Genomic DNA, 16,986 nt, shown 5'->3' with positions numbered 1-16,986 from the left:
CCCAGCTCACAACATATACATGGTGGACACACCAAAAGGAAGCGACAATGAGGAAAAACAGGACGTGGCGAAGGACAACTCCCCCAACAAACAAACAAAGCGGCGACGCAAGCGCCGCCCGAAGACCGGCATCAACAAAAACGGTACCCATGTGGACCCGGCCCTAGAGTAGGGAGAAGCAGTGGACGACGCACACGTCAACAAGCAGCCAGCCGGACATGAACCGGACAAGCAACCCATCCCCGGCGAAGATGATCTCACATCACCAGAGCATAGGAATCTCCATAACAGGCTCGTCGCCACTGCAAGAAGTTTGAAGAAACAAAAGCGGAAGCTCAAAACAGCAGAAGACACACTCAGAATGAGATGGAGCAAAGTACTCAACACCGCAGATAAATATGGCACTAGTCACCAGACAAAGAGCTACCCGAAGCGCAAGCTGTTGCCCGAATTTGACGAGGAGGCCTTCGAGCCCCTGCAGTCAAAAAATAAAGGGGCCGCCTGGCCGGATAGACAACCAGATGACAGGCCAAGAGCAACACGAGGCGCCACACACAAGCCGACACATGATCAGCATAAAGATCTTCAGAAAAAGGATAACCCGGCCAGGTCCATCTATGGGCCAAAAAAGAAGACTCCAGGAAGTAACACAACCAGCCGAGCATTTGAAGACAACGGCACACCCAAATACAGGGGCGCCGCACACCCACTATGTTTTACCGACAAGGTACTGGATCATGGATTTCCAGCGGGATTTAAACCCATAAACATAGAGGTATACGACGGAACAACAGACCCCGGAGTCTGGATTGAGGAATATATCCTACACATACATATGGCAAGAGGAGACAATCTCCATGCCATAAAATACCTACCCCTCAAGCTCAAAGGGCCGGCTCGACATTGGCTTAAAAGCCTCCCAGAAAATATGATTGGAAGTTGGGAAGAGCTTGAGGATGCGTTTCGAGCAAATTTTCAGGGGACTTATGTCCAGCCTCCGGATGCAGACGATTTAAGTCACATAACTCAACAGCCCAGAGAATCAGCACGCAAATTCTGGGACAGGTTCCTCACTAAAAAGAACCAAACAGTCGACTGTCCGGACGCTGAAGCCTTAGTAGCCTTTAAACACAACATCCGAGACGAATGGCTCGCCAGACACCTCGGCCAGGAAAAACCAAGAACAATGCCCGCACTAACAAGCCTCATGACACGCTTTTGCGCAGGGGAAGACAGCTGGCTGGCTAGATGCAGCACCAGTGACCCGAGTACATCCGAAATCAGGGATGGAAATGGGAAATCACGACGCAGAAAAGATCAGCGCCGGAATAAGGAAAATGGCCCAAATAGTACGGCGGTCAACGCCGGATTCAAAAGCTCTCGACCGAACAACAAAACACTGCCCCTCAAGGACAACAGTGACGAGCTATCCAACCTAAACAAGATTCTGGACAGACTGTGCCAAATACATGGTACCTCCGAGAAGCCTGCAAACCATACCCACAGAGATTGTTGGGTCTTCAAGCAGTCCGGCCGACTTAATGCGGAACACAAGGGGCTCGACACACCAAGTGAAAGTGACGAAACCCAAAAGCAGCGCTCCGGAAACCAAAAGACTTTCCCACTAGAAGTCAAAACAGTGAACTCACTTCACGTGATAACACGCAGCGCGGCACCTGCTATACCAGGACACCGTCCGCAGACTGGGGATAGAACCCACCAAAATTCGCTATAGCAGCACTTCCTTCAAAGGAGTGGCACTAGGCCTTTTAAGCCAATTTTACAGGCTCTGTACCACTAGAGGTCGTGTTCGGTTCATCCGACAACGTCCGTCGCGAAAAGCTCACTCTCCATCGCCCCATTTAACAATAGCCCTTAAGCACTACTGGGGCGTGCAACTTTCGCGCACTTTAATGCAATACCACATTACTCGTCTCTTACGCTTAAAAATGCCCGGTCCACGTGGCATATTCTTAAAACTCTAGATGTCTCTCAACCACGGAGAATGTGCGGCTGCCTAGACATCCACACACTATTCCGACCTTGCAGGTCAAAGCCCCTAAAAACAGGTCATTTAGACCTTGGACATGGTTAGACGAGTCCGGCAAGGGGCTTCCCAGCCGCATACCCCTTTTTTTAGGGCGCCGCGCGCATAAATGATGAAAGCCAATAAAGCTCAACTTTCTTCATCTTCCAAATTATACTCTATTTTTGATACACTTTTTGCACGATATTTCTTAGAAACTAAGTCCTTCTCTTTTACAAATGAAGCACGTGCTACACCCATCCAGGATACAGCACAACGGAGACACAGGCGCAGACGTGCAGTAGGGACCCGTTGCATGGATTCTTTTCAGATTAAGACCCTGCGTAAACCTTTCTCACTGTCTCTTGTTGATACACATCCCCCGGTTTCCTACCGGAGCTGAGCAGGAGGCTGGCGTTTTGGCGTCGGCCGCGTCAGAAGTTCCCGCCTGTACCTGGACACTAGGGGCTTAGGGCTTTATTCTGCCCGATATCGTAAAGACCGAACACCTCAGGGAGTGTTCGGCGTCTCGAGTTAGGCCTTATATGCATCAGCTCCAAATCATGTCTTTGGTCAAATGTTGGGTTTGCCCGGCTCCTGTGTTTTGCTGCCTTACGTTCCGTATCATCGGCTAACGCGGCACCAGGAGAACTGCTGCGATTGTGCCCCGGTTCGGCCGGGAGAGCACCTCAGTAGAGAAAGCCGAAAACTGACTGTCATGATATAGCGAGAGACTGGTCAACCACTCGATCGACCATTGGAATGTTTAGAATTCCTCCGCTTTGACAAAGGACCGCTTCCCGGTCAGGCACATACGCGCTCCAAGTTCGGAGAAGCGCGGTGCCATCAGGGGCTATATAGTAGCCCCACATTCGAGCTCCTATGGCTAGGTGAAAGTGATAAAGCATTATAGTCCGGTTGCCTAGTTTGCTATGCTATCACCTCCTTAAAAGGACCAAGACGTTGTATTAAGTGTGAAAAAGCGTTTTTCTTTTTGCAAACACCCCCGCACCATGTGCGTGGGGGCTGAAGCCAAAGACTTCCATCTTTCAGATTATACATACATATACGGCCACACAGGAGATAGTTCAATACTTGAACACACAAGTATAAAAAGTCATTGCATTACAAAGATGATCTTATAAATCATACATGTCATTCAAACATAACATCTTTCGAGCACTGCGACTCTATTATACGAGCGCCCTGCAGGACTTCCTCAAAGTAATGCTCGGTGGGGAATCGGCTTTTGTCCGAACCACGGGATGCAACAGCGGTGGCATCCATTTCTGCCCAGTATGTTTTACCACGGGCAAGAGCCATCCGCGCACCTTCTATGCATGCCGACCGCTTCATCGCCTTAATACGCGGCACTGCCCCAAGGAATTGCTGCAACAAGCCAAAATAACTCTTCGGCTTGGGCGTTTTCGGCCACAGATGAGTTACCACATCCGTCATGGCCAGTCCGAACAATCTATTCAGCTCAGCCCACTCAACCAGCCGATCACTCAACGGAAGTGGACGCTCCGGACTATGGAATTGAGACCAGAAAAGCTCTTCCATTTCATGATCCTCCTGGCTTCGAAAGTGCACGACTGCGTCAGCCGCACTCGCCGCCAAGTCCAGATAAGGATCCTCCGCATCGTACAATCGGCCCAGCTGATCATAATTCGGATCCGTGAACTTCCTACGCAGCATAAAGGGCTTTCCAGCCACAATGTCTCCGACCTGACGCAGTTCCTCCTTCATAGCCCGCATTGCACTACGGGCATCCTTGGCTTCGGCATCGGCCTTCTTCAGGTCCTCTTGCTCCGCTCGGCGTTCTACTTCAAGAACCTCCAGGAGGTCGGTAGCAACTTTTAATTTCATGGCCATTCCGGCCATCTCCTCCCTGCTTCGGCAGTGAGTAGCCTTCTCGGCTTCTAGCTCTTCCAGTGCCTTCAAGGCAGCCACCTCTCTTTTTCTGGCTTGCTCCTTGGCCCGAGCAAGTTTTGGTCAAAGGTCTTCCACAGCAGCAGCACCATCTGCATCAAGCATACAACTTGTAAGGAATGGGCATCAGCTCCCTTACTAAGCGACCGCGGCGCAATCACATACCTCTTGACTCATCAAGTCGTTTATTGACCAGCGAGATGTCCGCATCTGCAGCGTCGAGTTGCTTCTTCAGCTCGGTGAATCCATCCGTCCGGCTGGCCACCGGACGTTCCGCCACCTGCATAGGAAAGGTGACAGTTAATAACTGAGATTATGATCCTAGGTACGATGCCGTTTTCGACAGCATACCAAGTCTCAGGGGCTACTATACAGGGCGCACTTCATGTGCAAAACTGTCAACAGGTATGTCATTTTTTGCGTAACTCAAATCCCATCAGTAAACTTCCGACAGCCTCATACAACCTGCTTTCAGTGGACAAGATCCTCTCAATCACATTACCCATTAATGTGCGGTGATCTTCCGAGATGGACGCCCTCTTAAGCAAATCCTGTAGCTCCACCGGCTGTACTCCAATGGGTGCCGAACTCTCCGGCCCCGCCGGACTCGGGGAGACCCTCCACGACGACACCTCAGGGTCATCCGCCCCGTGCGATGGGGCGTCAGATAGAGGTGTTTCGCTCTCCATCATCTCCGGACGAAGGTCTCCCGAAGATGAGCTGTGCTGAGATGGGCTGAGATCCGAACTACAAGGTAAAAACTTCGGTTACCTTTAGACATTAAGCAGGGGTGTCTAATAATTATAAAATCCCCCTTTTTTTACGTACGGCTCGTTAGAGGGCTGATTCCTCCGAGGAGACAGTACGGCCGGGGCGCTTTCTGGCGCAGGACCTTCCGGTACAGATTTCTTTCCCCGCTTTGAGGCCTTGGCCTCCGGGTCTTCGGAAGTGTTCCGCTTCTCCCCCTGGAAGGAGGGACTCTCGATTCCTCCCTTACTAAACGCCTCCTTGGCAGAGGTGATAGTTTCCCCGTGCCCCCCTTCGCCCTCATTTGAAGGTGCAACCTCCAACATTTTGATTAACACAGGATCCTGCGTGGTCTTAGGGAGGGGGGCCGGACACCGTATCAGTTTTGCTTGCGCCATCCACTCCTGTCCAGGGATAGTTGGTTAAAAGGCAAGCTCATGATAAATAAATGGATGGTGTGTCCAGACACAGGGCTACTTACTTGAGTATCCGGGCGATTGCAGCTTAGGCCAGCGTCCTCGGTCAATTTCGGATGCGTCTCTGGCGATCCGAAGAACAGTTTATACATCTCCATGGGAGTCAAACCCATGAAGTGTTGAAGAGCTCGCGGCCCCTCCGGATTAAATTCCCACAGGCAGGGGGCGACGTTTGCAGGGCAGTAGGCACCTGATCAACATGACCTGCACCACTGCGACCAGATTGATCTCCCTTTCTTGGAGGACTCGAATCCGGTCCTGCAACAGGGGGACGTCTTTGGGCGGCCCCCAGTCACGCCCCTTGTTGACCCATGACGTCAGCTGTTGTGGAGGGCCCGAGCGAAAGACGGGCGGCGGCTTCTGCCTGCTGCCCCGGGGAGCGGTGATATAAAACCACTCCTGTTGCCACAAGCCGAGCTCCTCTTGGAAAGAGCCCTTGGGCCATGGAGCTTCGGCCCTCTTTCTTATAACCGCCCTGCCGCACTCTGCCTGACGCCCCTCAATCATCTTCGACACCACGTTGAAGGTTTTGAGCCATAAGCCGAAGTGAGGGGTAGTGCGGAGGAAGGCTTCACAAACGATAATGAATGATGAGATATGGAGGATGGACTCCGGAGCCAGGTCGTGGAATTCCAGCCCATAGTAAAACATGAGCCCCCTCATGAAGGGATCCGTCGGGAAGCCTAAACCCCGACGGAAGTGAGACATGAACACGACGATCTCGCCAGGCTTGGGAGTTGGGATAACTTGCCCTCGGGCAGGCAGCCTATGCGAAATCTCGTAGGTTAAATACCTGGCATCTCTCAGCTTTAGCACGTCCTCCTCCGTGACGGAGGAGGGCATCCACCGGCCTCGTAGATCAGGACCGGACATTGTCGAGGATCGAAGGTACCTGAATTCGGAGCCCTGGGTGTTGGAACTCAGGGAGAGGGGCGGATTCGATAGAGGATTGAATAAAAAGAACGGGCCTTGGTCTCATTATAAAGAGGAAGAATACCAAGAGCCGTCCCCATGACCGTTTGGAACCCGCCTTCGATGGAGGGGGCGTGGCAACGGGCGCGGTTGGGTTACCCACGTCCATATTGATGGGAAACCCGGAATAAGGGGAACACGATCTCTGCTTCGACAGGACGTGCCAAGGAAACCGCTTCACTAAACGTGCCGAAGTGGTACAATAAAAACGTTTCAAATAAAGGCTTGGTTGTGGTGTGACGTCACGCCACGGAATACTTCAGCAGATTGAACTTGTGTGAATATTATTCTCTCTACGGTGGTATGTGGAAATTATTTTGTAGAGCCGGACACTATCCTGGTGTTCACAATATTCTATAAATTATTCGGAGGAGGAACCCGCCTTGCAATGCCGAAGACAATATGCGTGCCGGACTCGTCGTCATTGAAGCCTAGTTCAGAGGCTACCGAGGGAGTCCCGGACTAGGGGGTGTCCGGATAGCCGAACTACCATCATCGGCCGGACTCCAAGACTATGAAGATACAAGATTGAAGACTTCGTCCCGTGTCCGGATGGGACTTTCCTTGGCGTGGAAGGCAAGCTTGGCGATACGGATATGTAGATCTCCTACCTTTGTAACCGACTCTGTGTAACCCTAGCCCTCTCCGGTGTCTATATAAACCGGATGGCTTTAGTCCGTAGGACGAACAACAATCATACCATATGCTAGCTTCTAGGGTTTAGCCTCCTTGATCTCGTGGTAGATCTACTCTTGTAACCCACATCATCAATATTAATCAAGCAGGACGTAGGGTTTTACCTCCATCAAGAGGGCCCGAACCTGGCTCAAAACATCGTGTCCCTCGTCTCCTATTACCATCCGCCTAGACGCACAGTTCGGGACCCCCTACCCGAGATCCGCCAGTTTTGACACCGACAATCATGGTTACCCTATCTGTTTAATTATAGATTTTTATCCTTTGATTTCAACTGTTGTACAGTTCTTTCAATTTCCCCCATATTTGCATGTTACCATATTCTTTAATAATCCTACCATTTTCTATAGCGCATGCCTTGCTATGCAACCGAATCTGTAGTACACAATCTTTCCCTTTACATAAATCAAGATAGGAGGGACGTCATACTAAACACAAACCATGGATTTACAATCGTTGCTACTATAAGACTTGATGAACGTGGTCACTCCTATTTTGACAGGGGCCTTTGGACATAAATTTCTAAGTTTTATGCACTAAAAACTGGCACTAAAATTGCATTGCATGTAAAAGAGCCTGGTCATGAGATATATGCTAACTTCCCGGACGATATCATCCGTCCAGACTTTGTTCGAAGTAAGTGTTCTGTTCAAGTATCTGCATGTTGACTTACCTAGTAGTATCAATGGAATTGTGCAGTATTTAAGCAACCAATTGTTGTTCCATTTACGTACTCTATTCCTACCTACTAACTTCTAGTTACCAATACACTTTTATATTGCCCTATTTTAACTAAATATTCCCTATACTCCCACTTCTATCATAAATCGATGCGGAAGAGGAGACTCCAGAGGTGGAGAATGGGGCTGCCAACAAGCGGGGGTGGGTCGAGCAACAACCGCAAGCGACTCCAGTAGGCCTAGACTTCATCAGCAGCTGCCCCGATGATATGTTAATAGTCATCATCTCCCTCCTCCCAATCAAATATGGGGCGCGGACAACCATCCATTCCCGGTGGTGGCGCCCCCTATGGAAATCCACCATCTCGACCTCATTGATACCCACAAGCTCTGCCATGGCTATCGCAAAAGCTTGGATGCATTCTCCCAGATTGTCGGCAGACAGCATGGCCCAGCCAGAGGCCTTAGCATGGGCAAGTTCCATTCCAACGGAAAGGACCGAGCCAAGCTTGACGAGTGGTTCCGATCCCCCACCCTAGATCAGCTCGAGGAGCTCACTTTTGATGATGGGCATATGCGCTCGCTACCAACGTCCGCGCTCCACCTCACGCCCACACTGCGTGTCGCCAAGTGCAGGAACTGCCATCCGCCCTTAATGAAGCACCCACTCTTATTCAACCATGACTAAAGCACCTCGAGCTCGTCGTCGTCTGCCTCCCAAACGGTGACATGGAGCGCCTACTCCGTGGCTGTACTGCACTCGAGTACCTTCATCTTCAGGCGGTCAAAGGGTTGAGTAGCTTCCACATCACGTCCATGACTCTCCAGACTATTTATGTGTGTTGCTGGTGTTGCAAGAATACATCACAAAATATGTACCATGGTATGGTCATTGAGGACACACCTTCACTTGAGAGATTACTTGTAGTTGATCAAGAAGGTTGAAAGTGCAACTAATCCCCGGGTGGTTTTGGTAATTCATAACAACATATAGCTCATTGAACTAATACCCTTTCAAGATCAATGTTTTAGAAGGTTCAATGATTGGTATGGCATGGACTAGAGATGTGGACCCCTCAAAATGCTAAGGACACATATTGGCAAAAGCTCAAGACTCTACCTTTTTCATTTTAGTGATCCAAGATCATATTGAGTCTATAGGAAAGCCAATACTATTAAAAGGGGATGCGGTGTCGCTTAATGGCTTACTTGCTCAAAATGCTTAGTGATATGATCCAAAATCCCTCAAACACTTTCTCATTTCCACATATGTCCTAAACCTAAAGTCAAACTCGGCTCCACCAATTTGATCTATCTGGCGCCACCGAGTTCACTTGACATAGCAATATCCACAAACCCTAATCAGTTCGGTCTTACCGATAGGGATCTCGGTCTCACCGAGTAGGCATTGCAAACTCTTTGTTACCTTTTCATAACGTTTTTATCTAACTGAAATGAGCGATCGGTCCCACCGAGTTTGCCTGACCAAGTCTCTATTTGCTTATTACTGAAATCGGTCTCACCGAGTTCATGTGATCGGTCTCACCGAGATGAGGCCTAACCCTAGCGCATCAGTCTCACCGAGTTGATGTTGTCGATCCCACCAAAATGCCTAACATTCACATTATCAACCAAGTTGGTCTGACCGAGTTTAACCATTCGGTCCCACCGAGTTTGGGAATTTGTGTGTAACGATTAGATTTTGTGTGGAGGCTATACATACCCTCCACCCCCTTCTCCATCAGAAAGAGATCCATTAGAACGTTCCTACACTTCCACTACTCATTTTCTGAGAGAGAATCACCTACTCATGTGTTGAGACCAAACATTCCACTCCAACCACAAGAATCTTGATTTCTAGACTTCCCCAAGTTGCTTTCCACTCAAATCATCTTTCCACCATAGCCAAATATGTGAGAGAGATCTGAGTGTTGGGGAGACTATCATTTGAAGCACAAGAGCAAGGAGTTCATCATCAACATACCATCTATTACCTTTTGGAGAGTGGTGTCTCCTAGATTGGTTAGGTGTCACTTGGGAGCCTCCGTGAAGATTGTGGAGTTGAACCAAGGAGTTTGTAAGGGCAAGGAGATCGCCTACTTCATGAAGATCTACCTTACCGAGGCAAGTCCTTCATGGGCGATGGCCGTAGTGGGGTAGACAAGGTTCCTTTTTTGCGGACCCTTCATGGGTGGAGCCCTCTATGGACTCGAGCAGCCGTTACTCTTCATGGGTTGAAGTCTCCATCAACGTGGATGTATGATAGCACCACCTATCAGAACCACGCCAAAAATCTTCGTGTCTACATTGCATTTTCTCCCTACAAACTCCTCCCCTTTACCTTCATATGCAATGGTTTACATTCCGCTGCTATACTCTTAGAATTACATGTGTTGGTTGTTTGCTTGACTAGTGCTAAGTTGCTAAAATCTGCCAAAACTTAAAATTGAAATGCTAGATTTTTATTTGGTCAAGTAGTCTAATCGCCCCCCCCTCTAGACATACTTTCAATCCTACAAGTGGTATCAGAGCTTTGGTCTCCATTTGCCTTGATTTCCATAGCTTTGGTGATCATAGCCTTGGTTTCACAACCTAGGAGAGTATGGCGTCTAGCAAGGGAAATTACCATCGTAGAGGTCCTTACTTTGATGGTACTAATTTTGCTAGTTGGAAGCATGAGATGAAAATGCATATTCTTGGACATAACCCCACCGTTTGGGCTATTGTGTGCATTGGTTTTCAAGGTGAATTCTCCGAAGATGTAAGAGAACTGAATCGTGAAGCGACCACGAAAGAATTGAAGATGTTGCAATACAATGCTCAAGCTTGCAATATCCTCTTGAATAGACTATGCCCCGAAGAATTCAACAAAATCAGCCACCTTGAGAATGCAAAGGAAATTTGGGATACTTTGATTGATATGCAGGAAGGTACCGAGTCCATCAAGGAATCCAAGTTGGATGTGCTTCAAAGTCAACTTGACAAGTTCAAAATGAAGGATGGTGAAGGTGTCGTTGAAATGTACTCTAGGCTTGCTCTCATCACAAATGAGATCGTCGGCTTAGGAAGTGAAAAGATGACTGACAGATTCATCATCAAGAAGGTCCTAAGAGCCTTGGATGGAAAATATGATACCATGTGCACATTGATCCAAATGATGCCCAACTACAAAGATCTCAAGCCAACAAAAGTCATTGGAAGAATTGTTGCTCATGAGATGTCACTCAAGGATAAAGAAGAACTTCACAACAAGTCTAGTGGTGCATATAAAGCCTCATGTGATGCTCCTGCAACATCAAGTGAAAAACAAGTCTTTAATGAAGAATTGAGCTTAATGGTGAAGCAACAAGTTCTACAAGAGTGGAAGCAAAGAAAGAAGCTCCAAGTCAAGATCCTACCATGACAAAAGATCTTCTGGTCATGAGCGAAATTGCTACAATTGTGGAAGACTCAGACACTACTCCAATGAGTGTATGGCTCCCCACAAAAGAAGAGAAGACTCACCTAAAATAAGAAGTAGAAGAGAAGAATCACCTCCAAGATAGAGAAGGAGTAGAGATGATCCTTATGAATGAAGAACCTCTCGCAGAAGCAAGGATTCAGAAAGGAAGGACAAGTCATCAAAGAGCTACACAAAACAAAGACATCGAGCTCATGTTGGTGAATGAATATCCGGTTCTGACTCCGACCACCACTCTGAGAGAAGTTATCACTCCGACTCTGAATATACACAAGATGAAGGTGTTGCCGGTCTTGCACATGTGTCAACCAACTCCTATGACATATTTGAGTCACCAAAGAAGGAATTGGAAGATGCTTCATGGATAAAGGCCCCAAGGTATCACAACCCGAGTATTTTGATTTCAATAGTGATGAAGATGACTTGCTAGGAGATGATGATTTACTTGTTGACAATGCTAGTGATGAAATTGCTATTAATCATGCTAATCAAGATGAAACGAATGACAATGATAAGAAGGAGATTGAGCGACTAACTAAAGAACTAAACACTCTTAAGTTAGATCATGAAACTACTTTAGAAGATCATTGAGAACTGTTAAAAACTCATGAGAAGCTATGCTTCGAGAAGCTCAACCTTGAGCAAGAACATGGGTTCTTAAAAGCCATCAATGATGATCTTCGAAAGAAAAGTTCTTCTTACATTGCCAAGCGTTTACTCTTGTCCGCTTACATGACACAAGTAAAATCTAGCAATAAGAGTAAGAAAGATTCTTCTTCTAGTTGTAGCAATAATCATGCTAAATCCAATATTGTTGCTTCTAGTAGTTCTCTTGATTCCACTAATGATACTGTTATCCAAGTTGCACTTGAGCAAAAAAATAGCTTATTAAAGGGAATTATAGAGAGAGGTGTTTACTAGAGCCTTGCCGGAAGTAAGCAATTTGAGGAAATTGTACGCAATCAAGGAAGGCACCGGAAGAATCAAGGTGTTGGTTTTGAACGAAAGTTCAATGCCAATGGAGTTGAGTGGGAAGAAGATCAATACCCCAAGACAAAGTTTGTTCCTCAACAAGAGAAGTATGATCCTACTTTCTTCAAGGGAACACAAGCTATAGTACCGGGACCACCGGAAGGGTCCCGGGGGTCCACCGGGTGGGGCCACCTATCCCGGAGGGCCACATGGGCTGAAAGGGGAAGGGAACCAGCCACTGGTGGGCTGGTGCGCCCCCCTTGGGCCTCCCCTGCGCCTAGGGTTGGAAACCCTAAGGGTGGGGGGCGCCCCACTTGACTTGGGGGGCAAGTCCCCCCCTAGGCCGCCGCCCCCCTTGGAGATGGGATCTCCAAGGCTGGCGCACCCCCCTAGTCCCCATATATAAAGAGGGGGGAGGGAGGTCAGCTGCACCCTAGTCCCTGGCGCCTCCCTCTCCCCCTGTACCACCTCTCCCTCTCGCTGAGCTTGGCGAAGCCCTGCCGAGATCGCCGCTGCTTCCACCACCACGCCGTCGTGCTGCTGGATCTCCATCAACCTCTCCTTCCCCCTTGCTGGATCAAGAAGGAGGAGATGTCTTCCCAACCGTACGTGTGTTGAACGCGGAGGTTCTGTCCGTTCAGCACTAGGATCATCGGTGATTTGGATCACGACGAGTACGACTCCCTCAACCCCATTCTCTTGAACGCTTCCGCTCGCGATCTACAAGGGTATGTAGATGCACTCCTCTCTCTCGTTGCTAGATGAACTCCATAGATTGATCTTGGTGAAGCGTAGAATTTTTTTTATTTTCTGCAACGTTCTCCAACAATTAGATCAGGGGATGGTCCTTCAAAGCCCAAATCTGCCCCCAAGGCTGCTACTCAAGCCCCAAAGAGATCCACCAGAAACATATCAGCTACTGAAAAGAACAAGGCCCTAGTGCCTGAAATGGAAGAAGAAGAAGATAAGCAAGTGCTCAGAAAGTTGAAGCCCAAGATTCCTGATCACGATGACACTCACCCTGTTGCTGGAGACATGAAGCTCAGGAAGGATGCATGTCTCAGGCTATGGAGGCAGAATGACCCATATGCCATTAGAAGGAGAATAGTTGTTGACTACAGGTTCCACACCAAGAGACAACAAGACTTCTATGAGATTGTGCTGCTTGAAAAGAAGCCAATAGTAAGTGACATGAGATGAGTCGACTAGGAGTACATTGATAGCTATGAAGATCACTTCCCAGGAGTCCATGAGAGCTTCAGATTAATAGGAGTTGATGCATTTGTTGGCCAGAAGTTAACAAAATGGAATGATGAGTTGATCATGCAGTTCTACTCCACATCACACTTTTACCCTGATGGTAAAATTGTGTGGATGACAGAGGGTAACAGGTACCAATCAACTGTGATTGAGTGAGCAAAGTTGATAAATGCCCCAGAAGAGCTTGAGGATGATACAGATGTATGTGCTAAGCCAAGGAAGGGACATGACTCCATGGCACATATGTACAAGGAAATCCCAGCTGCTACCTTGGACACCCACAAGTTTGGTCTGTTTATTATCTGCTGTCAGGTCTACCAGCCATCAACACTATTATCAGACACACCTTGCTTCCCAAGTCTGGAGATGACAGGATGATCATAGGGCACTCAATTAATCTATTGCATATGTTTGATGTGCCTGAAAAGTTCAAGGTGATGACATTGATTGTTGAGAGATAATCAAGAGGACTACTGCAGACCAGAAGAGATCATGTGGCTATGCTCCACAAATTTAGATGCTCACCAACTCCAAGATGGGCAAGAGAATGTATCTTCTGGACAAGGAACATCTTCCCCTGCTGCCAAATTTTGAAGATAATGTGGTTGTCATGGATCCATCACATCCCACATCTGTGCAGGCTCAGGAGAAGAAAGAGAAAGCTAGAGTTGAAAAGGCCGCCAAGATTCCAAGTGCAGAAGAAGCTTCTCAAGTATTCCCGAAATCCAAGGAAGATCAACTGGGCTATCTCATTCAAGCTACCTTGAGGATTGAGAAAGGGTTGGCAACCCTAACTTAGAACCAAGAGAGTCTAGAGAGGATCATTGAGACTAAATTCTATAATCTAGACTTGAAGGTCACAGAGATTCAGACTACAGTTGAGCAACTCCAGGATGAAGCAGAAGAGAGAAGAGGGAGAGCTGCTACAGATTCCTTTCAAAGAGTGCCAAGGGGACAAAGGTCTGCTGTTGTGCCAGCCATTGACACCAGGGCAACTACATCAGCACCAGCAGCTACACCCTCTGTTGCTCCTCCAGTTTCAACTCCACCAGCTCCTCGGACCTCTTCGGAAGCATTCAATGCAGGACTCCTCTCCACGCCACCTTCGCACTTCGGAGCTCCTGGAGATCGTGCTTAGAGACGCATAGTAATATGCATTCTCAAGCTTTTTGGTAACTTGTTGCCAAAGGGGGAGAAAGTGTATAGATCATAGGCTTCAAGAGAGAGAGCTTGCTTCTTTTCCCTCTTTTTGCTACTCCATTTGCTTTGCTTGTTTGGTTGAAACAATATTCTATGCTTGTGCGTGAGATACTCTTATGATCATATGTTTGATCATATCATACTTTAATGCTTGTGCTTAATGATGATATTCTTATCTTATGTATGATCATTCATATCTTATTTTGGTGATGAGTGCATATTCCATATTCTATCATTTTTAGCGCTCCACCAAGATGTATGCAACATGGAAGAGTGACCCATAACCCTAATTGATTGTGCATTTGCATTCAAAAGCAAATTTAAATAATGCACAAATTTAGGGGGAGATCTTGCTTATCACATACTTCTCAAAGCGATGATGTACTTCATTTATATTATCATTTGTCGAAGCTTTGATCTATATGTTGTCATCAATTACCAAAAAGGGGGAGATTGAAAGTGCAACTAATCCCCGGGTGGTTTTGGTAATTCATAACAACATATATCTCATTGAACTAATACCCTTTCAAGATCAATGTTTCAGAAGGTTCAATGATTGGTATGGCATGGACTAGAGATGTGGACCCCTCAAAATGCTAAGGATACATATTGGCAAAAGCTCTAGACTCTACCATTTCATTTTAGTGATCCAAGATCACATTGAGTCTACAGGAAAGGCAATATTATTAAAAGGGGATGATGTGTTGCTTAATTGCTTACTTGCTCAAAATGCTTAGTGATATGCTCCAAAATCCCTCAACCACTTTCTCATTTCCACATATGCCCTAAACCTAAAGTCAAACTCGGCCCCACCGATTTGATCTATCCAGGCCACCAAGTTCACTTGGCATAGCCATATCCACAAACTGTAATCAGTTCGGTCTTACTGATAGGGATCTCGGTCTCACCATGTTGGCATTGCAAACTCTTCGCTTCCTTTTTGTAACGTTTCGATCTAACCGAAATGAGAGATCGGTCCCACCGAGTTTGCCTGAACAAGTCTCTGTTTGCTTATTACTGAAATCGGTCTCACCGAGTTCATGTGATCGGTCTCACCGAGATGAGGTTTTGCCCTAACCCTAGTGCATCGGTCTCACCGAGTTGATGTTGTCGGTCTGGTCCCACCGAGTTTGGGAATTTGTGTGTAATAGTTAGATTTTGTGTGGAGGATATATATACCCCTACACCCCCTTCTCCATTAGAGAGAGAGACATCAGAACGTGCCTACACTTCCACTACTCATTTTCTGAGGGAGAACCACCTACTCATGTGTTGAGACCAAGACATTCCAATCCAACCACAAGAATCTTGATCTCTAGCCTTCCCCAAGTTGCTTTCCACTCAAGTCATCTTTCCACCATAGCCAAATCTGTGAGAGAGAGTTGTGTGTTGGGGAGACTATCATTTAAAGCACAAGAGCAAGGAGTTCATCGTCAACACACCATCTATTACCTTTTGGAGAGTGGTGTCTCCTAGATTGGTTAGGTGTCATTTGGGACCTCCGTCAAGATTGTGGAGTTGAACCAAGGAGTTTGTAAGGGCAGGGAAATCGCCTACACTACAAAAAAATACACTTCCATGATGATACGTGTTTGTCACAGTAGGTCACGTTTTCTGTCATGCATGTACATCCATGACGATTTTATGACAGAATCAAGATAGTCATACCTGTGCTGTCGTAGAAGTGTTCCATGACATTACCAAAATTATCATCACAGAAGTGTCCACTTCCATGACGGTAAATCGCGCGTCATAGAAGTGCTTTCGTCAAGGGTGACCGACACGTGGCATCCACCGTAACGGTTCGCTATTACGCTATCGGGTCTGATTTTGGATCCGATAACCCGTTAACAGCCCCGACCAATGGGGATTTTCCACGTGTAAAATCATCATTGGCTGGAGGAAACACGTGTCGGCTCACCGTTGGGACAGATGGCATCCACTCATTGGACCGAAGGCGCCTATGATACGTCGACACATGGCACGACCCAATAGAGGCCCATTCCTATGAAAAGGTCGGCCCGTTTGACTTGGTCAAAAGGTGGCGGGCCGGCCCACGAAAAGCATGTTAACAGCATGTTTGCATATAGCCTATTTACATCCCGCTAGCCCATGGCCCGTTATGACCTATCAGAATTAGGCCCAGTAGCGTCATCTGGACCGTCCAATATGATTCCAGCCAGTTTTAACTTCTGGCCCATGTATGGCCCATGACGTCTTTCGGCCCATATGAGGCCCTTTGTAACTCTTGGCTCATTAATGACCCGTGGTGAAACTCGCCCGTAATGAATAGTGTATCACTTATACCCATTAACGGGCCATTATTCCATTGGGACGTTTCCAGCCCATGTTATCTTTCGGCCTTCTCAAGGCCCATTTATTCTTGGGCTCAGTTCCAGCATTCGGTTACTTATGGCCCGTTAGTATAATTTTCTGCTTGTGAGCTAAATTCAGCCCCCGTGGTTTTAGTCGGCCCGTTTGTGGCCCATTAATACATTGGGCCGTTTTCATAGCGTCATCAAAGATGGCCGATTAATGACCGCCCGTTATGGTCGGCCCATGAAC

This window comes from Triticum dicoccoides, chromosome 1B (assembly GCF_002162155.2).
Source record: "Triticum dicoccoides isolate Atlit2015 ecotype Zavitan chromosome 1B, WEW_v2.0, whole genome shotgun sequence".
In the NCBI taxonomy this organism is placed as follows: domain Eukaryota; kingdom Viridiplantae; phylum Streptophyta; class Magnoliopsida; order Poales; family Poaceae; genus Triticum; species Triticum dicoccoides.
The sequence above is the reverse complement of the archived record's forward strand: the minus strand, read 5'-3'. Positions refer to the sequence as shown.